Source organism: Geotrypetes seraphini, chromosome 4, assembly GCF_902459505.1.
Source record: "Geotrypetes seraphini chromosome 4, aGeoSer1.1, whole genome shotgun sequence".
NCBI lineage: Eukaryota > Metazoa > Chordata > Amphibia > Gymnophiona > Dermophiidae > Geotrypetes > Geotrypetes seraphini.
Genome location: NC_047087.1, coordinates 314,663,919 through 314,684,641, shown reverse-complemented (window position 1 = coordinate 314,684,641; position 20,723 = coordinate 314,663,919). Strand labels below are relative to the sequence as shown.

The window sequence follows — 20,723 nt, the reverse complement described above, 5'->3', positions numbered from 1 at the left end:
TATGGTCAATAGGCCATTTTTCTCTGGCTTAAGAATTCTACTAAACTAGTCTTTAAGCCCGTTACATTAACGGGTGCTAGAATAGATGTGTGTCTGTCTTTCTTTCTCTCTCCTTGGCCGCTTTCTGTCTGTCTGTCTTTCTTTCTCTCTCTCTTTCCTCAGCTGTTCACAACCACCCCTACCTTGCTCCCCCTGTCCAGCAGCAGCCCTTTTCCCTTCCTTTTACATCCCCCCTGTCCACCATCACCTCTTCCCTGCTCCCCCTGTCCAGCAGCAGCCCTTTTCCCTTCCTTTTACATCCCCCCTGTCCAGCAGCACCTCTTCCCTGCTCCCCCTGTCCAGCAGCAGCCCTTCTCCCTTCCTTTTCCTTCCCCCCTGTCCAGCAGCACCTCTTCCCTGCTCCCCCTGTCCAGCAGCACCTCTTACCTGATCCCCCTGTCCAGCAGTAGGCCTTCTACTTTCCCTGCTCCCCCAGGCAGCCTCGGGGCTTTTGCTAGGCTGGCCCACCTCGCATTATCGAAGTGGGACGGCCTAGGAAATGCCCCGCGGCTCCTGCGTTTGCTGGTCCGGGGGTGAGAAGAGGCGTCCCGGCAGCAGCAGCGCAGGAGTCAAAGCGCCACTGCCGCTCAAGCCGCCCCACGTGCCTCCAATTGAATTTGGCACGAAGGCCTTTGCGGCACGATCAGTTTGCTTAGTGAATCTAGCCGTAAGTTTTTAGAGAATCATGCTTAGTGGTGCCTAATTCACACTCCGTCCATATAAACGCCACTTAGATGTTAGGCACTGCTTAGCACCATGGAGTAAATACCTTTTGCCCAATTTTTTTTTTACCAATTATTGAGGCTATTAAGGGTATTTTGCCAATTAACTTAGGTACCCTTTATAGAATCAGCCCCTAAATGTCTGAAGATAGGATTGCTGCCTGCCTCTGGAGGGTTGTTTGTTTTTTTAGAAAATGTGCATCCCAATTGGCTGGTTAGACAGCGGAAGGATACCTACCGCTGCCTACAATCTTATAGAATATGCCTGTGTAAGTTCAGTTCTTGTCTGGTTCAGAAACAATCATCACTAAAAGCTCTCAGCATCTCCTCCAAAACTAAATCCTTCCGAACACATGGAGGGAAGTTGAAGTTATCCTCCAGATTTTTGGCAAGCTCAGAGGCTCCTCCGTCAACTCTCACTTACTCTTTGGAAGTAATTCTCTCAGGTGAGCATGAAAATTATGAACTGAAACCTGGCCAACACCATTTTTCTAGGCGCCAGCCAATTTAGTCACCGTTTATAGAATCAGCAAGCAAGACTGAATTTGCAGGACGTGAGGAACACTTCAATCAACTGGAGGCCGCACATTGGAGACCACTGTTAAATGCCCTCAGGGCACAGGGAAATACCTAGTGGACCTGAATATAGCTCACCTTGAGCTACTGCTGAAAAAGACACGAGCTAAATCCCCAAAATTTGTTCAAGTGCTGAAACATGAAATACTTCCTCTGGATCTCTCCTTTTTAAAAAAAAATCAATCAAGTAACAGATTACTCATAAAACACAAAAGTAAATAAGAAATATGTAACGAGCAAACTGATCCTTATAAGCCCCACAAGAGCACAGGGGGAAAAAAAATCAAATTTAAGAAATAAGGTTGATGTTAAAATATGAATAAACACTTTCACTAAATCACTTTGCTTTTCAAAAACAATATCATGTCAATCGACTAGTAACTGAAGTTATTTAGTGAACACTCAGACCCACACTTCAGTTACTAGTCGATTGACATGATATTGTTTTTGAAAAGCAAAGTGATTTAGTGAAAGTGTTTATTCATATTATATCATTTTGGATAAGTAAATTCCCTTGAGGTATATGATGTTAAAATATGCCACAAAAGAAAAAATTATATATTAAGAGAAAGCAGCTGCTCAGGCCTAATCCCTTAATAACCACATCCCTGAAACGGAGAAATACAGATTCCCATAGTGTTAAGCAGTAAGAAAACTTTGAAACTGCTTAAGTTCATAAAAGATGTACCAATTATTATTCAACATAATTAAATATTTAGCTGGAAACCAAAGAATTAAACTAGCTCTGAGGGAAACCACCTTTTCACGCATTAACAAAAATTACTCTCTTCATCTGTGTTGTATAAGAACCAACCGGGTCTATTCAGACTTAGGGGATGATTCTGTATAGCACAGTTCTTCAACCGCCGGTCCGCAGAAAATTCCTGCTGGTCCGCGCAGGACCGGCGAGATCAACTTCTTCAATTTCCTGCCGGTCCGCGCAGGACCGGCAAGATGGAGGAGCTGTCCTTTGCACAGGGCCGGAGAGATAATAGGGAGCCTCACACTGCTTTCTCCCCTCCCAGCGGCTCTCCTTACAAACGCAGCGATTGAAGAAGGAAGCCTTGGAGCTTTTGCTGAGTCGGACCGCCTCTGATGATGCAACTTCCGCTTTCCTCAGAGGCGGTGCGACCCAACAAAGGACCCAAGGCTGCCTTACTGAATCGCAGCACTGGCAAGTAAGGAGAGTTGCTGGGAGGGGAGAAAGCTGCTGGGCCTGGTGAAAAAAAAAGGGACAGCTGCTATTGGACCTGGACAGAGAGAAGGAGAGATGCTGCTGGGAGGGGGGAGGGAAAGGAGTCGGGAAGCTGCTGCGTAAGGGGGAAAAAGGGACAGCTGCTACTGGACCTGGAGAGGGAGAAGGAGAGATGCTGCTGGGAGGGGAGGAGGGAAAGGAGTCTGGGAAGCTGCTGGGCATGGTGAAAAAAAAAAGGGACAGCTGCTACTGGACCTGGAGAGGGAGAAGGAGAGATGCTGCTGGGAGGGGAGGAGGGAAAAGAGTCTGGGAAGCTGCTGGGTAAGGAGGTAAAAGGGACAGCTGTTACTGGACATGGATAGGGAGAAGGAGAGATGCTGCTGGGAGGGGAGGAGGGAATGGAAAGGGAATAGAGTTACTGCTGGACAGGGGGAGGAGGGAAGGGAGAAGAAAAAAGGAAGGAATCAGCTTACAGGGAGATTAGAGGAGGGGAAGGGGAGAGACAGGAATGAGATGGGAAGGGGGGTCAGCAGAGAAATTGAGAGGGACAAAGATGCTAGATCTGGTGTAGGAGAGATAAAAATGAAGAGAGCAGTGAAGCTGGAATGAATCGTGTAAAAAGGAGAAAGGGGCATAGGCTGGATGGAAAGGGGAGGGGGCATAGAAGAAGACAAATACCATATGGAAGGGGGAGAGGTCAGACAGTAGATGGAAGGGGCAGATGCTGGATTGAAGCGACAGAGAGGGCAGACGCTGGAAGGAAGAGAGTGAAAAGAAGATGAAAGCAGAAACCAGAGACAACAAAAGGTAGAAACAAATAATTTTATTTCTATTTTGTGATTAGAATATATCAGATTTGAAATATATATCCTGCTAGAGACATAACTGGGGACTGCAGTATTCTGTTAGCATGATATTTCTATGAACTTGGCTTGTTCAGTTTTCTTGATAGTAGAGGGGATATATGTGAAGGGGAGGGGAGACAGGGGTTTTGTTGGTCCGTGCTCTGTATATTTGTATTTATAAAATCACAATTGTTCAGAATATTGTTTCTTTTTATACTTTAATAAAATACGTTCAATATAAAATCATAATTGCATCTTGTGCAGATGGGATCAGATGGTTTGCGGGGACCGAGCTCGCAGAGATGGGGCGTAAACGGGGTTTTTAAATTTTAGTCCTAGTAGTTTGCCAGTCCACAAAATAATTATTTTATTTCTGCCGGTCCACGGGTGTAAAAAGGTTGAAGAACACTGCTGTATAGGATGCCGGTCTAGGCAGATGCCTAAGAAGCGACTGAGAATTGTGTACCGGTATCCTACACCGAATCGTGTCTGTGTTAAAAAAAACCAGACCCCCCATGTCACCGGCACTGGTTACAGAATCGCACCTCAAATGTTAAAAGTAGACGTGGCCGGCTGAGCTGATTGAGCCAAGGGAATCCCCAATCAGCTGAGCTGAGCTGCTCTCACCAAACCAATTTCTAATCCAATCTATCATCTTGAGCTCATGCTCCATCTGATCTGTATTTTTATGAGCCTCCCACGTGGGACAATCTAACTAGTTTTGCTGAACTTCAAGTAAACACAATTCAGTATAACCCTTACCCCCTCTTTAATGAAACTGCGATAGCAGTTTCTATCGCAGGGAGCTGCGCTGAATAGCCCGCGCTGCTCCTGACGCTCATAGGAACTCAATGAGCTTCGAGAACTGCATGGGCCATTCAGCGCGGTTCCCCGTGCTAGAAACTGCTATCGCAGTCTCGTAAAAGGAGAACTTAGTCTAATTTCTAGTCATCTGACACAATCACTCTCTGGTAAACCCATGATCCTGTAATTTGGTAGCTTTAAAATATGTTCCGAAGATTCCCTTCGGAGGAGTCTCAATTAATTTTTTGTACCACAGAAGGGAGACTAACAGCCTGCAATTTCCAATCTGCTCCTGCATGAGTCTTAGAAGCCAGATGCGACCATTCAGATTATGTGAGAACAGTAATTCAGACTAATCAATTTGAGGAGGCAAAAACTTTGAAAGAGGAGAGTTCATTTTGGCAGATGCAATTGATGGCGCTGAAACTTGGGCGCAGAAAATATTTGGTGCTGCACGCCTTATACAGAAAAGCAATTGGGCATGAATCCTGCATCCAATGTTAGAGTGCTGGACTAATGCCTGTTGAAACCAGGTGTTAAATGCCAGTACCAACTTTGATGAATTTAGGCCAAATTCTGTATTTCCACAAACAACTTTTCAGAATATTCCTAACATGTTCCTGGCCACGTCCCCTTTTCAGATATGAGCTATGAAGGTTAGTTGCTGAGCCCTCTGGTCAAAGACCAGTGCCCTAACTGAGACTAGCCCTACCTGCGTACGTTCTGGTTCAGCAGAAACTTGTCCAACTTTGTCTTGAATCCCTGGAGTGTGTTTTCCTCTATGACAGACTCCGGAAGAGCGTTCCAGTTCTCTATCACTCTCTGGGTGAAGAAGAACTTCCTTACGTTTGTACGGAATCTATCCCCTTTTAACTTTAGAGAGTGTCCTCTCGTTCTCCCTACCTTGGAGAGGGTGAACAACCTGCCCTTATCTGCTAAGTCTATTTCCCTCAGTACCTTGAATGTTTCGATCATGTCCCCTCTCAATCTCCTCTGCTCGAGGGAGAAGAGGCCTAGTTTCTCTAGTCTTTCGTTGTACGGCAAGCTGCAAATGCAAATTCTCATTGAAGTCAATTAACTGCAATACTTGGTTGATGCTGGTTAAGGACTTTTCAATCAATTAAGTTGACTGTGAAGGGAAGTTTGCAGGTCTGGATATCTTGAGAAATCTCAATATCTGTGCCCCTATCACCCCAGCACTGGCCACTGTACACTGACAGCCCATCTGGAACCAATGCATTTTCAAAGCCTTCAAATTTTTAGCAAAATGGTCCTAGCTTACAAGTCAGGAAAACTATTAAGCTATTTCCTAATCGACCTCTACGATCACAATGTGAAAAAAAATTTCCTATTCCGTTAGCAAGAGCCCTTCTACTAGAAAACGTTCGCAAACACGTTTACTCTCACTTCTTACCCAGACTATGGATTGAAATCTCGCCAACCAGCAGATCACTGGCAGGAAAGTGATTAAAAACCTCCCCATCTTGTTACTTAATTACCACCCACAAGGATAATTCCTAACCCTAAACCAACCTTGACTAGATCTCCTCTATGATACTTTGGGAATTCTCCCCGATGACTTCTAAAGAATAGTCACAACTGACTCGCTACTAAAATGAGACCCAACTCAAATGTTACATTTCCCACACTGGGCCAGATTCTCAAAACTTGAGTTGCCTTTAACACAGTCGCTAAATTGGTTCCAGACTGTTTAGCCTGTCTGCATTTTAGCAGCGGATTATCAAAATGGCTTATCACGGTCTTTAGCGAGCTTTCTAGCAGTCTCCGACACTGCCATGTAAATGGGCTCTTCATTATTGAAACAAGCACTCCATTGGATTCTTAAACATCGCTGAATCATTCTCCAAGAGCGACAACAGCTTTTGGTGACAAAAATCAGCCACTGGTCCGGGGGTACCAGTACAGTGTCAGCACTGTTAAAACTGCATCTGTTGACTGTGGCTAAGAAAAAAAAAATTACAAGATTCTTAAATTGTAGTCTATTTTTTTTGTGGGAGTGGTAAAAGCACACTTCTTGAGCAAATGTATTATAGCAACAAGATGTCCACTATCTCCCACCACAGCAGTGGGAGGGATGCCCACTCTCTCCTGCCACCATGCACCCCCCGGTGCCTCCGATGACCCCCCCACCCTCTCCCCCTTACCTTATTTAGATAGCTGGCCAAAGAGATGCCTACTTCCACCGGCCAACAGGCCTGCCTCTTCAAAATGGCAGGCCTTCCGGGAGGGGCCTGAGGCTCTGATTGGCCCAGGTTAAGGCCCCTACTATGGAAGGGGCCTAATGCGTCTCGGCCAATTAGAGCCTTAGGCCCCTCCCCAGAGGCATCGGCGAGGAGCCTAAGGCTCTGAGTGCCCTGGATGCCTAAGGCCCCACCCATAAGAGGGGCCTTAAACAATCTGGGCCAATCAGAGCCTTAGGCCCCTTCCCGGTGCATCCACAGAAGGGGCCTTAAATAACCTAAGCCAATCAAAGTCTCAGGTCCCTCCCTGGTGCACCGGGGAGGGGAAGGCCCACCATTTTGAAAAGGTGGGCCTGCTGGCTAGAGGGAGTAGGCATCCCTCTGGCCAGCCATCAAGTAAGGAGGATAGAGTGGGGGTCATCGGAGCCATGGAGGGGGGGTTGCATGGCGGCAGGAGAGAGTGGACATCTCTCCCGCTGCCGAGAGTATGCTGGGGAGGTGTGTTGCTTGGCGACAGGAGTGAGCATCTCTCCCGCTGCTGGGAAGGAGAGGTTGTTTGCAGCAGGAGAGAGTGGGCATCTCTTCAGTTGTTGGGTGGAGGGTTGCTTGACTTTGGCGGCTCAATTTATTGTTGGGTGGGGTTTTTTTTGCGTTTATTCTGCGCATGTGCCCATCGCTATCACCAGCAATGGGCACATGCAAATTTAACGAATCTTCGCTACGCTCTGCCAACCTCATTTGCATGAGCGTTTTGGGGAGAATGACTCGCTTTTTTAAAATCGCTACTATGACGGCTGTGGCAGTGGTCTGTTGGTTTTTAACGTGATGTTAATAGAATCTAGGCCACTGAGTATAGAAACTGTTCTACTACAGTAAAAAATTCAGCGCCTCTACTGTTAAAACTGACCTATCGTTATTTGAGGCCCTCACTCCACCTGTCTTATCGCTAACTCATACTGGGCCTATATTGTATTACACTTCTTATCCTTATTTGTAGCCCTTACTCCAACTATCGTATTGCTAACTTATATTATGTACGTAAACTTGTAACCCGTTCTGGGCTAAAAAATTGAATAAATAAATAAAATACAGCAGCAAAAAAAACTATTGCAGTTAATAGCATTAGATAGTAAAAACTTCATTAGATAGTAAAAACTCCGCGGCTCCTCTCATCCAGCTCTTCTATAAGGCATGGTCTACTTCCCGCAGAATCCTCAACAGAATACTTCTAAATCTCCCTTCCACAAAAAATCTGCAATATAAACGTGTTTTCCACTCCATGCTCATCTTTCTAGGCGTAAAAACATGGAATGACCTTACTGAAATGACCAGGACGGAACCCAACCACACCAAATTCCGGAAGAAAACGAAAACTCATCTATTTGACACCTAATCACTTGTATCCTCTTCTCCTCCTGAATCTTCCTGCCCTCCACTGTCCTCCCTACCCTCTGCTAACCCCTTCCTCTGTAATGTCGCCTAGAGCTTGCGATGCAAAATGGAAGAAATAAATAAATAAAAATAGTAGGCGGGGCCTTTTTTCATTCTTCAGTACTTATTTAAAATTTTATTTTATTTTTAAAATTTTCATTCCGCTTACAAACTAAGTGGATTATATGTAAAACAAACATATCCAAGGTTCACAAATTTAACAAATTAAACAGATAGTTTGTTATGTTAATAATAATAATAATAATTTATTTTCTTGTATACCACCCCACAAGTAGTTCTAGGCGGTTCACAACAGTGACGAAACCAAGACATTTCAGTTAGAAATACAATCTTTAAGCACACTACATTCTAATACATCAATTAATATAACATCATTAAAATTGGATTTTAAAAATACAGTACTCAGCTATTAATACGTCAGTAACATAAAAACTGCTATAATAAAAAGTTTGGAGATAAAAACTGTTAAACACACAACCTAATAAGAAAAGGCGCCATCTTAACATATGCTTTAAAGAAATCAGCATTCTTGTTTATCAAATAAATACGTTTTTAATAGTTTTCTAAATCTAGGGTATAAATAAGCTTGGACAATCAACGGACTCATCCAAGAATTCTTCTTACCCGCCTGATATTCCAGTGTCCTACCAAAAAAGTCCTGTAACGACAATCCCTTGTAGTAGGGAAGATAAACATATCTGAATTTCTGGTATGCTTTTTTGAATAAAACAATTTCAGATAAGAGGGTAATAATCCATAAAGAGCCTTGTAACAAAAACACCCAAACTTAAAGAACACTCTGGCCCCAAAAGGCAGCCAATGTAATCGAGCATAAAAAGGACTAACGTGATCATATTTCTTAAGACCAAAGATCAAACAAACTGCAGCGTTCTGAACCAATCGGAGTCTAATGTTACTCATGACAGAACATAAACGTCATCGTATCCAATTAAAATAGTGAGCTGCCGAGACCTCCATAGAACATGTACCTAAAACACTACAAGGATTAACAAAAAAATAGGTCTTCAACCATTTCTTAAAAACCACCTTATTAATGCTATACTCGATTCGTCATTTCCACTGACATATGAGGTAGTGATATGTGGTACTTTATTGCATGTAACACGTAATTGGAAGAACTAGATTGCCTCAACTTTCCTTCTTGGTGAGTGAAATTATGTTCCAGCTACAAGTATGAAAAAATGAATGAAACATAGAAACATAGAAATAGACGGCAGATAAGGGCCCACGGCCCATCTAGTCTGCCCACCTTAATGTCCCTCCCCTACCTTTGCCCTGTGAAGAGATCCCATGTGCCGATCCCATTTGGCCTTAAAATCAGGCACGCTGCTGACCTCAATCACCTGTAGTGGAAGACTATTCCAGCGATCAACCACTCTTTCAGTGAAAAAGAATTTCCTGGTGTCACCTCGTAGTTTCCCGCCCCTGATTGTCAACGGATGCCCTCTTGTTGTCGTGGAAATGCTGAGATGTTGGGGCATAAGAAGGTATTTAAATTGGTGTGGGGCCTACTGACATCTTTTATTGCTTCTATTGTGATTTCTCTTTAATTTCTGTTTGATTTCCTTACATATCCAGGGTGGGAATGTATTACTACTTTAAATAAGAGTGGATTATCGGAAGAATAAGTGTATTTATGGGGCAAAGACCTGGAAAAACTGATTATACACACAAATAACTATGGTGAATTCAGGAAACACCTAAAAACATACCTGTTCTTGAAGGACCTAGGTAACGAATCTGTACAATCTCTCCCATCAAAACTGATCCCTTAAACTGCTAGCCACCAATCTCTAACTATTGTAAGTTCCACTCAATTTGTAGCATCTTTCTAATCATTGTAAACCGCATAGAACTTCACGGCCCTGCGGTATATAAACTGTTATTATTATTATATCATTGATTAAGTAAAGAGGGTGTGGGGGGGAAAGATTATTTTGAACATCTGTAAGTTAAATGTGCTTTTCTTGATTTGTTTTACATTCAGATATATGTGTATTGCACTGTTAATACTTGAAAATCAATAAAAATAAAAACAAACAAACCCCAAAACAAGCTCCTTACAGGGTATTCCACATCTGCGGGCCAGCTATTGAAAAAGAATGAACTACATACATCATTTCCATATAGTCTTGAAACACAAAGGGGTCCTTCTATTAAGGTGCGCTAACCGATTTAGCACCCGCTAAAGATTAGTGCATGTTTAAATGCTAAGACATCCATTATATTCCAATGGGTATCTTAGCATTTAGGACATGCTAAATGGGTTAGCACACAGTTCTTCAACCGCCGGTCCGCGGACCGGTGCCGGTCCACAGAAAATTCCTGCCGGTCCGCGCAGGACTGGCGAGATGGACGCCGTTAAATTTCCTGCCCCGGTGGTGTTTGCGGAAATCTTCTGTTCCTCCCAGCCTCGGGCGATCAAGACAGGCTGCCGATGTCGGGCATTCCCTCTGTGAGTCTCGCCTATGCGGAAACAGGAAGTTGAAACAAAATAGGCGGGACTCAGAGAGGGAAGGTCCCGACGTTGGCAGCCTGTCTTGATCGCTGCCCCTACCGAGTCGCCGAAGAGGGCCGCGGGGAAAGTGCAGGCAGAGAGGAGATGGTCAGCGTGCGTGAGGAGGTCAGCGTGTCGATTGGGGCCATCAGCAGCATCTGTGCTGAGAGTCTGCACATGTGCAGGATGCGGCAGGTAGGGGCCTCCGGCTCGTCTTGGGTGGCAGGGCCTGCGGTGCAAAGCTGTTTTTGCCGGCTTGGGGGGGGGGGGGGGGGGGGTCGCGAATGTGCAGGGCACAGCAGGAGTAAGATCATGGGGAGCCTTCAACAGTGGCTGTCTCCTCTCCTAGCAGCTCTATACTTACCAGGGCAGTGATTCACTTTGGCATCTTCCCCTTTCCTCAGAGGTGGCAACGGACCCAAGGCTGCCTAAGGAAATCACTGCTGCAGGCAAATACTGAGAGCTGCTGGAAGGAGAGGAAGCCACTGTTGGAGGCTGGGAAGCTGATGGATAAAGGGAGAGCTGCTACTGCACCTGGAGGGAGGTAGAAAGAGAGATGCTGCTGGGAGGGGAAGAGGGAAAGGGATGGGAAGAGAGCTACTGTTGGATAGGGGGAAGGAGGGAAGGGAGAAGGAAACAGCTGGCAGGGAGATTAGAGGTGGGAAAGGGGAGAGACAGGAATGAGAAAGTAGAGAGAGATTGATGCTGGAAAGGGGGTCAGCAGAGAAATGAGAGAGGGATAAAGATGCTAGATCTGATGTAGGACAGATAAAAATGAAGAAAGCAGTGAAGCTGGAATGAATGATGTAAAAAGGAGAGAGGATGCACAGGCTGGATTGAAAGGGGAGAGGGGCATAGAAATAAGTCAGATACATATGGAAGGGAGAGAGGCCAGACAGTGGATGGAACGGGCAGACACTGGAAGGAAGAGTGGAAAGAAGATGAAAGCAGAGACCACAAAAGGTAGAAAAAAAATCATTTTATTTCTATTTTGTCATTACAATATATCAGATTTGAAATATATATCCTGCTAGAGACATAACTGGGGACTGCAAAGCCTAACACTATTCCTATCATGTGTGACTGCAGTATTCTGTTAGCATGATATTTCTGTAATAATTTGGCTTGTTCAGTTTTCTTGATAGTAGAGGGGATATATGTGAAGGGAAGGGGAGACAGGGGTTTTGTTGGTCCTTGCTCTGAATATTTATATTTATAAAATGACAATTGTACAGAATATTGTTTCTTTTTATACTTTAATAAAATACGTTCAATATAAAATCATAACTGAGGCTTGTGCAGATGGGATCAGATGGTTTGTGGGGACCGAGCTTGCAGAGATGGGGCGAAAATGTGTTTTTTATTTCGGTCTTAGAGTTTGCCGGTCCACAAAATAATTATTTTATTTCTGCCGGTCCACGGGTGTAAAAAGGTTGAAGAACACTGGGTTAGCACACCTTAATAATAGGACCCCAAAGTGTGACCCTATACAAAAATTTCAGGCACAGTTATTCAAAGTTTGTGCCAGAACATGATTAATTTTCTATCACATAAAGGAATTTTGCTTTGAAACATAGAGTATACTTTCACCAGTAAAAACTAGCACAGATACTCGCCTATAGACCACACCCCCTTTCCTCTTTAATTATGACATCATAGGTTGGCTCACTGCAGCAGCAGCCACAAGCCAAGTGTTCTCCTTCCTCCCTTTATCTGCCATCATATTTCTAAGTTTCTATGCAGGTGGGATCTCTTAGGGAGAGGAGACAGCGGATGCTGCGAATGAGCTGAATGGATGGGCCATTTGGCCTTTATCTGCCATCATGTTTCCAGTGCATAGCATGGGTGAGAGGCACCCACTCTTTACCCTCTTCTCTGCCCCGTCCCTCCTCACCACGTGCACACCCCTTACCTTTCCCTAATACCTTTTTAGCTTCCCCAGCATAAGCAGCATCTCCAACTTGCTGCCCATGCTGGCCTCAGCTCTCCCTCTAACATCACTTCCTGATCCTGTGACCAGGAAGTGACATCAGAGGGAGAAGCCGAGACTAGCGTGAAGTACTAGAGGTATGGGGGGAAAGGAAGGTGTGAATGGCAGGGGAAGGGTGGGAAGGAGCAGGGAGTGGAGAGGAGAGATGCCAGCGCCCCCACCAAGATGGTGCCCAGGGTGGGCCACCTCTCCCTCCCCTTTACTATGCCACTACACGTTTCTATGTTAGTGCTTTCAGTAATATCTCTTTATTAATGTTGCACAGCAGTTTTAGAGCTGGTGTGGAGCCTTCCTCTAAGGCCCACAATCAGTTCCAATGCCTGGTTGCACCTTCTGCCTGACAGGAAGTTCCTGCACCGGCTCTGCCTGTAGAGGAAGTTCCTGCACTGGCTCGACAGCATCAGAAAAGGAAGTATGACTGAAAGCACCGACACAGGAAGGGAACATTTTACAAAGAAAGACTAGAGTCTTCAGCGATACTATGTCAGCTATGTTTTTCTGGGTTAGTTTCAGTCGTTTCACATTGACCTGATGAAGACAGTATACATCTTGAAAGCCAGCCAAGAATATAATTAAGCTGGAGCCCCAGAGCCATTTCTGATCTTTGTATCTATATATTTACCTGTCCTAAACCAACAAAGTAGTCAAATGATTTCATGATTAATTCTTAGGGCGCTTGTTCTTTGCCTCCCTTGTGTCTCATTTCTTACTTTTCTTTTGCTGTCCGATTTTTGACTGCGGTTCTTTTAATAGAGATGTTAGTTTTAATCCCGTCAAGCACTCTGATTTATACTTTCAAGGTCAATAAACTAATGGCTCTTTTTACGAAGCCGCGTTAGTGAATTTTCATCACGCGCTAGCTGAAAAACTACCGCCTGCTCAAGAGGAGGCGGTAGCGGCCAGCGCGGCCGGCGGTTTATCGCACGCTATTCGTAAAAGGAGCCCTAAACTATGATTAAAAGCAATTAAAAATGTAGCCATCAGATTTTTGCTTAATCTGTCCAGTTTTCTTTTTCTTACACCGGCTTCTTATTTGGCTGACGTTTATTGGAAATTCTTTGTTTAGTTCATCGAGTTCCATCATGTGATGCTCCTCCTTATTTTACGACGACTCGAAAGCCATATTTTCCAAATGTTTTCTTCGCTAGAATTCCGGGGCGCCTGCCGCGTTAGCAGTTTAACGCGCCCCATAGCGTGCGCTAATTTGTCGGCCGCACTAACCGCTACCGCCGCCTCCTGAGCAGGCGGTAGTTTTGCGGCTAGTGCGGGGGGTTAGCGCGCGGTAAAAAGTTGCGTGCGATAAAGCCGCTGAGGCGGCTTCGTAAAAGGAGCCCCGGAAAGCCGCAGCTCCCAGATTCCAAACCGTGCCCTCACTTCCTTGTTGAAACTCGCAAGCGATCGTTCTCAGTGACAAGCTTTCTAGCAAGGAGCAATTTCCCGTCGAAAATCAGGAAATTGCTGCTCGTTCAGGAAACAACGGCAAGCTCTTTTGTATGCCGAGGCGCTTACAGCTTAGATTTGGACTCGATGTGAATGCGCAGCTCTTGATGAGAAATATATTGACAGTGTAATTTTGTTGTTGTCTTGAGTTTGTCATTTACATTATTTACATTAAATGTGCTTGCCTAACCTTCAAGATCCTCCACGGTATCCTTCATCCTCTTATTCCTCTATCCTGGAATTCCTCAAATCCAATCTCCACTAGATCCACGCAAAAACTAAAACTATCCTACCCCTCCTTAAAAGGCATCTCCCTTGTTGGTAAACTCGGGTCCTCCCTCCCTTTCAGAATCGCTCAGCTCTGGAATAGTCTCCCTTCCCCGCTCCGCAACTTGAGCCCCTTTCTACCATTCCGTAAGCAGCTGAAGACCTGGCTCTTCTCCAAAACGTAACCCCGTCCCCCCCCTGGCACTCTCACACCTAACCTCTCTTCTCTCCTACTTATATAAATCCACTGGAGTTCCGTTCCTTCCCTAACCATGTAAACCGTGTCGAGCTCCTCATGCGGAGATGATGCGGTATATAAACCCAAGATTTAGTTTAGTTTAGTTTATGTACGGGTTTTTTTTGTACTCTGCTGAGAAATATATGTGGGGCAGAATAGCAACTTTTTTAAAAATAAATAAATTCTACAGCTTATTATCAACTTCTCCTGCTCCAGCTGGGCCGGGATCGTAGGTGTTGTCACAATTCTATCGTTGCTTTATGGCAGACTTCTTAAGACCCTGAATTCATTCCTTACCACAGCACAGCCCCTCGCTGCTCAACTACAGACTCAAAATGACCCTGGGGGGATTTCGCTGCCTCCGAGTGGGTCACAAGCTAATCCTCCATTAATTGGTAGCAAACCAATGCAATAAAACCCATGCATAATGACCGTCCATATTAGGCAGCACGCCAGTCAAGAATATTACTGCCAAATCATTTCTGAACTCCCAAAGGCGGTTCTCTTGAAATTTCTCTAAGCCCCTCAGTGCAGCCATGCCCCCCCCCTCAAAAAAAAAAAAGAAACAGAAATAGGTAGGTGTGAAACAGTCAGGGCTGGAATTGGACCAAACTGGTTTCATCCTGGCTCAAGTTTAAAGGTCAGACACTAACCACCATGATAATCACGGGGAACATCCAACTTAATACCCCGGTCTGTAGTTCGGAAAACTCGGAACCAAACCAAATGTTTAAGCAAGTGAAGGCCAGTGATGAAAAGTTTATTTATTTAAAATATTTATTATCTGCCTAAAACCTAGGCGGCTGACAGTCATAATCAGTTGAACAAACAAATATTAAACATGTAATAATGATACAGAAAGCTCACCGAGTTCATAGTTCTTTTCAATTAATGGATATTGTATAAGGAGGGGGGTTGTTTGGATGGTTTTTTCTGTTTGACTTCTATATATATAAAATCGGAGGTATGTGTGTGTGTATGTGCCGCGATCACGCAAAAACGGCTTGACCTATTTGAACGAAACTTGGTATGCAGATCCCTCACTACCTGGGGTGATATGTTCTGGGGGTCTCGCAGCCCACAACTCTATGTTGCTTACTCAAGGGTGGGTTCACCCAAGAATTTATTTGTTCTTGCTCCAGGAGGTGAAACTAAAATTGTTGTTTATAATCACGTTTTGCGTTAGTTGTATTGTATTCATTTTGTCAAATATTTCACTTTATAATTTGAATATTGTACTTTTTATTAAGCTGAAAAAAAATACTTTCATTCACCACTATAAAGTATCTTTATTTGAATCCATTTACAGTGTTATTGCTATAATTAAATACCCGTGCAACGCCGGGGCATCAGCTAGTATTCAATAAAAATTGTTTCAAATTAAATGCCTGGATAACAAAATAACCCCATCTTTCATTAAGCTCCGGCAGCCGATTTTGCGTGCGCTAAATGCCAACGCGTCCATAGAATATAATGGATGTATTAGGATTTAGCGCGCTAAATCAGCCACCGCACCTTAATAGTTTTTAACACCGTCCCAAACCTCAAAACATTATCACCTAAGCGTAAATTCCACATAACTGAGCCACCGAAAAGGAAGATTTTGGCCTGTCAACAAAACGTCTTCCCATATCTAACAACATTCAGCTTTCAGATCTCAATGTACGTCCTGGCTTGCAAATGCATACTGGGCAATGTACCATATATCCCATGATGGACCAATGTTATTACCGTATAAATGTACCATGTGTTCACCTGCATTAAAACGTGGTTTCATTAAAAAGTGAGGTGGATTTGGAAGGTGGAGGGAAAGCAGGTAAAGGGAGCTCTTTTTGAAGTTCAGATTCCAGCTGTTAAGGATCTAAGGTTGACCATGGCCAGGGACAGTATATTTTTATGTAAAGGTCCCAGGGAATGGAACCAGCTTCCCCTAGACATTCGCCAACAGCAAAACCTGAAAATTTTTAAACAATTCCTTTTGTCAGAGGACGTATGGAGCCTTGCAAGGTGTTTGTGGGGCGCTGGTTGCCTAATTAATGTTACTGTTTGTACACGTCTCCCTTCGTATTCGCAGTTTCAGCATTTGTGGTTTTTAGCTTGCTGGCTCCTGCCCCCAAATTATATCAGCTTGCATAGAGAAATTGCCGATTCCAAGTGTTTACAAAGAAAATCGCTGATTCCCGGCACTTTCTTCACCGTGTTTTGCCTGTCCTTCAGGAACAGACCAGGGCCCCCACCATGTTATTCGCGGTTTCACCCTATTCACGATGGTTTTTAATAGAAAACAGTGAATAACATATAAAAAAGTTATTCACGGTTTTTCTGTATTTGCGGTTCCGTCAATTCCCTATCACGGCGAATACGGAGGGAGAAGTGTACTCTGTATATGCACTGTGATGTTTCTCGTGACAATGTATATGGATGTATTTACTGTGACCCGTCTTTGGGAAAGGTGGGATAAAAATAAACCATACACACCTGCTTTCTACTTGCTTCTAAGTATGGACAAAATATGTGGGCACAAGATGTCTCAAATTCCCCCCCGCTGGCCTATATTTTCAAAAGCAAACTCAGCTTGCAGGCCCCTGGGTACCACAGACGGTTTTAAAAGTGCTCTTCCTAGACACGTTTCGGTTTAGTCAATGAGTAAAAATACACAGAAATAATATAAGTTATCCCAGCCTTCCCTTATACATGATTTGAAAAAAAAAAAAAAAAAGAAACACACTTTTGAGAAGTTCATGAAAAGTCTACATTTCCCAGAAATTCGTAGATCTCCCATAAAACGAACAAACAAACTGCCAGCTACCTCTGGGAATCTCATTAATCTGGAAATGAAAAAATAAAATAGATTAATCCATCCAAACACGGTTTCCTTTACTGCACAGTTTGGTAACAACCTTTGACAGTACAAATTTGTAAACAGCCGTACTGGAGAAGAAAACCTCAGTTTCTTCAGACTGCACGGTGTTTTGCGGCTAATACTTATTGTGTATATGTCAGAATACGACGCATAATTTATTGCTTTAAATTGGCAAGATAATATTCTTTATTATTCATTTATTTTCCTTTTGGTTTAACACACTTATTGTGCCACAAGAACACAAATGCTAGATCTACAGCCGAGGTATCAGCACAAAAGAGGCAAGTGGGATCCACAGTCAAAGCAGATCACTAGAGGTTGATCGTAAAAGCGGTTTTATTAAATCAGCCCAATGTGGCCACATTTTGCCCACTCCAGGGACCATGTCAGGTGATAAAACTGAAAGATAGTATAAAGCACAGTTACAGTCTAAGAATAACATACACACCAAGGACTCTTAAAATCATAAATATAAAATTATGATTTAAAAACTTCCATAAATGATACGACAATAGAACAAAAACAGAGCTAGGAAAACACTTTTCAGTGTCACATACAACCTTACTGTGATATTTGTGGAGGGGCATTTTGAAAAGGACACCCAAGTCCGAACCTCCCAAACAGACCTCCATCTCACAGGAAACAGCCTGGTCAAAGATATGTGCGATGGACGTCCATGATACAAACAGAAAGGTCCAAATTTTGAATGGGGGGAAACAAGGGACACGGACCAGTGGTGCAGTGGGGAACGGTAGCACCCAGCATCACTGCAGCATGTGTGCTTCTCCCCCCCACTCTTTCCCTGCCACTTGAGCACCCCCCTCCTCCCACATCCCTCTTGAAATGTCCGCTGGTGCGAGCAGCGTCCTTCACCTGCAGCCCGCCCCAGCCTCGGCTCCCTTCTGACCTCATGCCCTACTCCTGCAACTAAACTCATCCTTAATCTTATATACCGTGTCTTCTCTATAGAGATCGAGCTTGGTACGGTTCACGGGAGTTTTAAAGAAAGGAAACTAAAGTAAGAATTAGGGATTATATAGAGAGCAGCGGAATTTACCTTTTTGAAAATAGTCACGTTTTCAGATGTTTTCAAAATAATTGGAAAGAGCAACCCAAGATGTGACATCGGAAGGGAGTTCAGGCTGGCGCGAGTATCAAGTGGATGATGCTACTCATGCCGGTGAACATTTAAAGATGTTTGCAGGGGGCTGGAGAGGAGGAGAGGCCCCCATGAAGACAACACCTGGGTAGTCCCCCTTCCCCCCCACTCTGCCACTGACATGGACATCTGTACAGTAGCATTCTTAGGAAATGGCTATATACAATACAATACAACATGATACAAAGCAAAATCATCGCACAAATTTGCCAAACTGATAGGTGAAATGAAACAGACCTGGTCTGGTTCTGGTCCCAATACCGCCTTGCCCACATTCTGTCGTCTCTCAGATATATCTGGAGACAGTCTCTTTAGAAAGGACGCTCATGCAAACACTTATTATTCCAAAGAGATGTTCATTTATTATGAGTGCTGCATACATATTTATAGCATTTTACATGGGTCAGTTTTTTTAGTATATGACAGTAGGAGTTGGATGCTAAGACCATATTTGGTAACAGGATACATAAAAGCAGCTAGAACGAGGTAGCAAACAAAAAAAAGGGGGGGGGGGTTAGTGGGAAGTTTTCATAACTATGGCATATAATACTGTTTTATCTAAGTTCTAGTAAATGTTTCATATCTAAGTCCTGTCTCATGAGAAGCAAAATCACTCAGCTAAAACACAGGATGTGGGGCTCAGTACATGAGGAGGAATGACCTTGGCAATATTAGTCAGCTACAGAGCTCAGAACACAAAGAGAAAATGGCCTTGTGGTTTCTTGGCAAATACAAACTGTTTTAGCAGTCTTCATATAGGACAAAATCAGGAATAGAATAAACTTACAAGAAGTATATGCTCCTTCAATAGGTTTTCAGTGATTTTCTAAACTCATAGTAAGATTGGGAGTGGCGATCAGACTGTGCAAACAGTCCTTAGTAGTCTGATCAGAGGACACATCCAAGATTTCATTCTCCCCGCTTGAAAGGCTAGAGTTTTGACTAAAAATCTTTTTAAATGGCAGGCTTTCGGAGTAGGGTACATGAACATGGGTTCAAGTCTCACTTGAACTCTTTCTTTTGTTTGTGTAAAAAATACCTACTGTATGTAATGGAAGCTTTTAGGTTTGCAGGTGTCTTATATATGTAACCCTGGTCTCACTCACACAGTCTCGGGTATCAGCTAGCTCCTCAGGTCAGGGACCCAAGACCAGGATTCACTGTGATTGTCTACCTCTATTTGTTAAACCGCATAGAACTGCAAGGTTTTGTGGTATACAAATGGGATTTTATGTTATGTTACAGAAAGAAAAGTTTATCGTCTCTGAACTGGGTGTAGGCTGGGGCCAGATATAATCCGGTAGGCTGAAGGATCACTTTCCCTATTTCAGTCACCAAACTCCGCCACTACCTCATCTCTTATTAAGGAACCAGAAGACCAAGGTGCAATTAAAAACTGGAACTTCATTGCAGATTTAATTCCCAACTACTTACAGTTCGCTGTCATTGGAAAACTGAAACTCTTTTCAAATCTCTTTGTGATTTAGTCCATTCAAGAACACTTCCATTGCACTCCCCAAACTGTTCATACAACTCCTTTGATACACACGGTAAGCTGCTCTGGGTCTCACCCTCTTCCCTCAACCCAGGACCACTCTATCTTTCCTGCTAAGCTGAAACACTCCACACAGGCTCTGCTGTAAGCAGGGTCTCTCACTCCCTCAGTTACCCCTTGAGATGGGTCTCCTCACAAATCCTTATTCTGTCCTCTCCTGGTGACACCTTCAGGAGAGCAAAATCCCACTGATTCTCTTATTTATTTAATTTGATTTATATCCCATCCTCCCAAGGAGTCTAGAACGAATTACAAAGTAACATACATAACAGTTAGCAAACAAGACACAACAATTAACAACGAGGAATATAAGACTAAGGCAATGGGGTACAATGGGATGTGTCCAGTTCAATTGTTATGGATTAGCAGACATTTGGAGCCTGTAGCATGCACTGGGAGAGAGTCAGTTGAACATCGATTAAGAATATGGTGGTTTGGGAGTAACAATCTGAATGCTAGCTTGTCCTGAGGAGTCAGGTGAAGAGGTAGGGTTATATTGCTTTTCTACAGCTCAAAAGTCCATTAAACTAAACCTTAGGTTTGTATACCGCACCATCTCCATGGTCGTGGAGCTCGGCACGGTTTACAGGAATTGTAATGAGAAAGGAACTACAAGGAAAGGGCTAGATGAAGATCAGAGGAAAGAAGAATGTTAGAGGGCTAGGATGTCAGATGAGGAGGGAGTGTTAGATTCTTGAGAAAAGCCAGGTTTTCAGATGTTTACGGAAGGGTTGGAGAGCACTCAGGTTCTGAAGAGGGGAGGTAAGGTTGTTCCAGAGCTCGGTGAATCTGAAGGGGAGGGAAGTCCCCAGTTTTCCTGGGTGGGAAATGCCTTTTAATGAGGGGAAGGATAATTTCG

At 43.8% G+C, this 20,723-nt stretch overlaps 1 protein-coding gene across 1 annotated transcript in view; it reads right to left on the bottom strand.

The window, feature by feature from the left end:
* ATRNL1 (attractin like 1) overlaps positions 1 to 20,723 on the bottom strand; it is a 1,517,170-nt gene that overhangs the window by 206,909 nt on the left and 1,289,538 nt on the right. The window lies entirely within an intron of this gene.